The following is a 6,000-nucleotide window of genomic DNA, read 5'->3' on the forward strand; positions in this document are numbered from 1 at the left end:
CACTTTTCTTCCGATTAGAGTCACCCGACTTGTATTACCTGGCCAAGGGCTGGCCCCTCAGAGGCAGGAGGACACATGCTCCCGCACCTGTTCCACTCCAGCCTGCTGTATACACTCCAGAGGACTGTACCCTTCTCTGCCCCAGTGCCACCTCCCAGTGTACTCCAAAGATTCCAAACCGTCAAGCTGCAAAAAGACACTATATTCTTTGATCTTCCTCCAAAAGTACCATAAAAATTATTATAGCTTTATCAGCTCACGTCTCTAGCTCCTTACCCTAAAAGCCCAGTCCAAGTAATGGGGCCCCAGGAGAAGGAGTTGTTGGAGGGGCTATCAAACTCCACCCCCTCACACACTACTCCCCTCCATTTTTTTAAATCTTGACTTGCTTCTCTCTCCCTTCAGAAGTTCTCAGGTTTGTGGACTCATGCAAATAAATGTCCGAAAGAAAAAGGTACAAATTAATTGTACCTTCAGCCAAACCTCCATCCAGGTTTAAGCTGAGCCAATGAATACTAGCTTATAAGAGAGACTCCAAATTCACACACCTATACAAAAGCTAAAATGAGTGTAGTTGCCAAAATAGTACTCAAAAATAAATTTGTATGTACTAGCATTTCTCCTAAGAGAAATGACTTCCAAGTTGGGAGAAGTCATCATAACTTACTAAATGAAAATCATAAAAATCTGACATGTAGCTGACAAACACAAGCAAAGGCGGTGGTGATCTGGAGCCCAAGGAAGGGATGTTTCAGGAGGACTGTTTGATCAGTCACTGCACCCCCAGCGCTGCGCAAGGGAGACACTAGCCCATCCAACCAACCGGCATGTCCCTATTCACTGACAGGTGAAGGGCAGATTGGGCTCCCACGGTTTCATGTCACTGTCACTGAAGATCAATCAACTCTTTTTCTCTGACTCTTCTCAGCAAGTAGCTCACCAGCCTTTATTTGCTTTCCTCGCCATGAAGAAAATGCCTAAACCTGCTTTGGAAAAAGTATATGGGCCTGCCAGGCACTTTCATCTTTCTGATGTAAATCAATATTATGAAAATGGGAAGTGTTACGTTCTTACGAGTTTACTGAATGTGATTCAGACCCACAGGTCTTGCTAAGGTTCCCCCAACTGGGTAGGATCTAAGGGCCTTTGTGCCTGTTAACAAAGGCCCCAATCAAAATTCTCTCCAGACACCTCCTCTGCAATTCCTTTTCTCAGGGACCCTGTGGCTTCCTGCTCTTAACATCTTTTCGCAATAATAGCGCGGAATCATTTATACTTTGATAAATACCGTTCACAGCCCTCACTCTAGCTTCCTCAGGTATTTTTAATGTATTCAGCAAATGTATTCAGAAAATACCTACCACTTGTAATAGCCACTAAGTCAATCACCCCTTGTGAATTTGCGAGAGCCTTGTTACTGGCTGCAAAAGCTTTTCCTTGCCATTAGTATTTTCCTGTCCCCAGGCTGCCCAGCAAGTAAACTGCTTTAGTATTTTGGGGTACATGGGGCCATTTTGGGAGATCAGCCCGCGCTACAGGTTACCGAGTAGTAGCCCTGGCTACTAATACCTTTACTCTTTCATTTCGCTAGCCCTAATGCCACCTCAATGTTCCCAGGTGGCCAAAGGTTTGAAAGTTCATTCTCACCCCCAGCAAAGGCGAGTCCCCTCTCTTCCTCCATGAAGCTTTCTCAAATCTTATGAGAGCCCTCTGATCCCATCCTTTCAGGAAACTGTGCCACACCATCTAGCTTTGTACGCATTCCACCTGGCTGGTTTCTTCATTGCTCGCTAAATGTTGACTTTTTGCCTTCTATGTCACCTATGATGCCCAACATTATCCTAGGCTCACAGTTGTTGTGCAGTACACTCATTGATTACTTGATTGAGCAGGTTAAAAGTGCTGAATTAAAAGTCATCAAAGTGGGGGTCATCTACACCCAAAACTAGAAAGGTGACCTATGAAGATTAAGAATGCTCCTTCCTAAGAAAAAAATGAACCAACACTGGGACCTACTCTCAAAAACATTCCTCCTTTATACTTTTCTGTGTCCTTATTTTTCAAAGAAGAGATTCTTGGTCATACTTTTCCATTCCAAATTACCAATTGTCATTCTAATTAAAATCTGACCCACAACCATGAGCTCTTTGTACAGAACCATGGTCCCCTCCCCTGCTTCTCCAGGGATCAGACATATGTGAAAGGGGATACGAAGGAAATATTATTTCTCACACCAGAACCACCAGCTGCAGATGAAGCAGTTAAGTCCCTGAACAATGAAACGGATGATTATTTTGGTAATATTACAACACGTTACTGGAAGTTGGAGAGAGGGGTTCCCCCTTTTAAAGATCTTCCATATAAAACTTCCTTATGGTTTTCCCACTGTCTTACCCCCCTCCAAAGGAACTGGCCCCCACCCATAAGCATCAGAAAGAAAAATGTAATTTTCAAAGAAAATCAATGATGAGAAGTGGAGAGGTTCTGAGTGATGGTGTGAGTAGAATTGTAACAGACACCCTGGATTACAGCCTTCGCCCCTTTTAATTCCAGGGAGAGTCACAGCAGCTGGAACAGGGCCAACCATAGCATGGAGCAGAAGAAACACTCAGGACTCAATTCCAGAAGACACAGCTTTTCACTTCAGTTCAGCTACCCATCAATTATACGACTTCAGCAAGTCAGTCTCTCCTAACTCCGATTTCTTTCAACAACTGGAAAAGAAAGACGGTGCTCTCTGCGCAGCCTACCAGTGCTCTCACCAGGATCAAGTAAGGTATGAACGAGAGCAGCTGCCACTCGTGCGTGGCCTGATGGCAGCCAGGTGCCTCTGAAACACAGCTGTTAATCCTCACAAGTCTCCTGTAGATCATATTATTATCCCCATTTTACAAATGAGCAGACACAGCTAATTAAGGGCCTGTCCAAGGTCACCAGCTAGTAAGTTATTCAAACCCATGCTTTCATCACTATATTATGCCGCCTCCCTCTATATTATGGTTTGAAATAACTTTAAAAACTAGTATCTATACATGTTTAATAAAAAGGTATAAGACAACGCATCCCCAAGGAAGCAGCTGGCAGCCAGATTTGATTCACTCATTCCTTTTTCACCCACTCTTCCTACCATCAATTTTATCAAACTCCTTTCTCCTCCCAGTTTCCCTCTTCCAGTTATTCCCTTTTCATTCCTCTTACCATTTCCCTCTTGTGCCCCTCTCCTCTATTGTAATTTTAAGCTTTTGTAATTAACACAAGAACAAAAAATAAAAACTTTTAAAGGAGGATGTAATTAAAACAATTTATCTCAATATTGTCCTTAAGTGGAACTAAATATTTGGTAAGAATGCAGGACATATTTTGAAATTTTCCTTTTGTTTAAACAACCTCTTTCTTGGGTTAACTTTAGACCAGCCAACACTTCTACAAAAACAAAATGACAGAATGCGTAGTAAATTTAAGAAAGAGTCATCATGAAATTCAAAGTCATTTCCATTTTAGATTATCAGCATAGGATTACACTAGAATTTTATCTGATTGAAAAAAACCCCCACAGATTTGACTACACAGAGTCTGAAATTCTAAATTCTACGTGTGGCTGTTACAGAAGGGTGCTGTTTACCCAGCTCTCGTGTTGTCTCCTACAGCTCTTCCCCCTAGACCCATGCAGCCTCCTCCCTCCGGGCCACACAGCCCTTTGTTCATTCAACACCTCAGTTATCATAACTGGGTTACAGTGTGGCCTGTTTTCACATCAGTCTTTCCTGCTAAACAGAAGGCGAGGGCAAAAACAGCATTTTACTCATCTTTATGTTCCAAGAATGCCGAGCTCATGAAGATCCCCAGCCCACATCTGTTGAATGATGGAACAAAAATTCACACTTAGCAGGAAAACATGCAGCCTTCAGACAGCCTGGGGTTACCATAAAGCAAGACACATTGGTAATTACCGGCTCTTGATTTGCCTAATAATAATAAAGGCTTTGGTTCTTAAGAGGAAATAGACATGGTGCATTTCTCAAAGGATCCTCCACAGGCTGGAGCTGGCTCACTTTTCATCTGGAGGATACTGATTTTCTGAATTATTTTATAATTCACACCAACATTATCATAGATCTGATGACCTGAAAACCAACCCTCCTTTCCTTCCCCTGGCAAGCGTATTCTTCCACACTCCTCTCACTTAGTCCAAACATCACTTGCACAACCAAGGCATGAGGTCATTTGTTGCCACCTGCACCAAAGTTTTGTGTCATTATTCCGATTTCTATTTCAAGATCACTTTGAGTGGGACCCAGTTCTTCTACCTCCCGATTCCTAACTAGGTGTCCCCAGCAAAATCCTGCTTTTACCAAAATGCACCTGCCAGGGCTTCAGCCCCATCACTTGATTGGGACCTCCAGGGTGGGCCCGACAGGTGTACTTTTAAAAGCTCTCCAGGGGCTTCTGGGAGGCGCCTCGGGCTAGGCAGCCCCTTACCAGACCGCAGACCTCCCGATGTCGTTATTTATTCCCTGAACACATCAGTGTTATTTCTCCTTTCATTCAAAGTGGCCAAACAGATGCTCAATACCACGACGACATTAGAGTAACTGCCACAGCTGTCACTTCACTTTTTTTTTTTTTCATTAGAAGGAACGGCGCCCGTGTCCCAGACCTCCTCACACTCAGTAGACCAAACTAGCAGCCGGGATCACTTTAAGCTGGCGAAGTTCCCCCTACACAGCACGGACGCCGTCGCCAATACAAAAACGATTACAGCTGCGCACCCTACAAAGTCACCACGCCGGGCAACACGTCCCGCCTGCCACCCAGCGAGGGCACCCGCCCCCATAACTCTCTCTGTGCGCTGCTGGGAGTTCCGAGGGCGCCGCAGCCCCGAGACCCTTTTCTCCCGAAGTCTGCGGGGACTCCGCCGCCGCCACTCGGTCACTTACTTCCTATCATGTTAGCCTCTTAGGGGACGGGCTACGCTGGAAGTTGAAATTCTCAAGTTTCGGTAGTTCAGAAATTGTTCCCCCGCGGCCAGCGCAGACACCCCGTCCCCCCGTCCCGAGCCCCGGGCCGCGCAGGGCTCCGGAGGCGGCAAAACACGCCCCCCGCGCGGGCCGGGCGGGGCGGGCCCTGGGTGGTGGCTCCGCGGCCCCCACGTCACCGGCCCGCGCGAGGAGCGGCGGACGCCAGAGAAAGGGGAAGAGCGCCCCTAGCCGCGCAAAGGCGGCCACCGGGCCCCGTGCGCTGCCGCCCCCGCAAGCCGCGGGCAGGAGCCTCGGCCTGTCGGCCTCGCCGGCCCGCGGGCTTCGCGCGGCACGTGGGCACCTGCGGCCCTGCGCGGCCACCCCGGCGCCGCGGCCCTGCGCCGGCCACGCCCGCGCTCACCTGCTCTTTGCGCCGGACTCGCCACCAACTTTCTCCCACTTGGAAAGTTCTTGAGCCCACGGCCCGATCCGGCAGTTTCGAGGACAGCGAGCCGGCCGGGGCGGCCGCCGGGCCTGCTGCGCGGCTGGGACTCGGCGGGCGGCGCGGAAAAGGGGAAGGGGAGGAAGGGGCGGGCGCCTTGGCGGGGTGATCCCCCTCCGACCCCATCCTCCTGGCTTCGGCAGCCCTGGGGATTTCTGCGCTGTTATCTGCCGCCCCCGCGTGTGCGACTTTGCCTCTCTTCTGGGAGACTTTTGTTATCACCTCCAGCTGTTAAGGGTTGGAGCTCTGGGGGGTCAGACTACCTGGGTTTAGATCTTGCTCCACGACTTGCGAGACTTGCAAGCGTGTGATCTTAGGCAACTCGCTTTACCCCTTCTGCAAAAGGAGGGAAGCAGTAACAGCTGTCCAGGGGCGAATCCCCACGTTGTGGGGCCTGAGACAACTAGAGGGACGAGAACCACTTTAAGGAAATACAAAATTAGATGCTGGGGTTTGGAAGACACGTGCATTAAGTGAGAGGGCCTGAAGCTTAAGCTGCATTAGCTTCACGTGTTAAACTGCCCCTGTGACGCTCTCCGT

General features: G+C 48.4%; 1 protein-coding gene across 9 annotated transcripts in view; it reads right to left on the reverse strand.

Moving 5' to 3' along the window:
- The window catches only part of PLAGL1 (PLAG1 like zinc finger 1), a 77,886-nt gene extending 72,447 nt beyond the window's left edge, over positions 1 to 5,439 (reverse strand). For 8 of the 9 annotated variants that reach the window (XM_045544513.1, XM_045544511.1, XM_045544504.1 and 5 more), the window contains exon 1: positions 4,938 to 5,089. The gene's annotated coding sequence lies outside the window, so the exon portion shown is untranslated. Of the gene's footprint in view, positions 1 to 4,937; positions 5,090 to 5,379 lie in introns of those variants that run through there. The other variant, XM_045544507.1, reaches the window with a different exon arrangement.
- Between the last annotated feature and the right edge of the window lie 561 nt (positions 5,440 to 6,000).

The sequence above is a fragment of the Lemur catta genome, chromosome 2, assembly GCF_020740605.2.
Source record: "Lemur catta isolate mLemCat1 chromosome 2, mLemCat1.pri, whole genome shotgun sequence".
NCBI lineage: Eukaryota > Metazoa > Chordata > Mammalia > Primates > Lemuridae > Lemur > Lemur catta.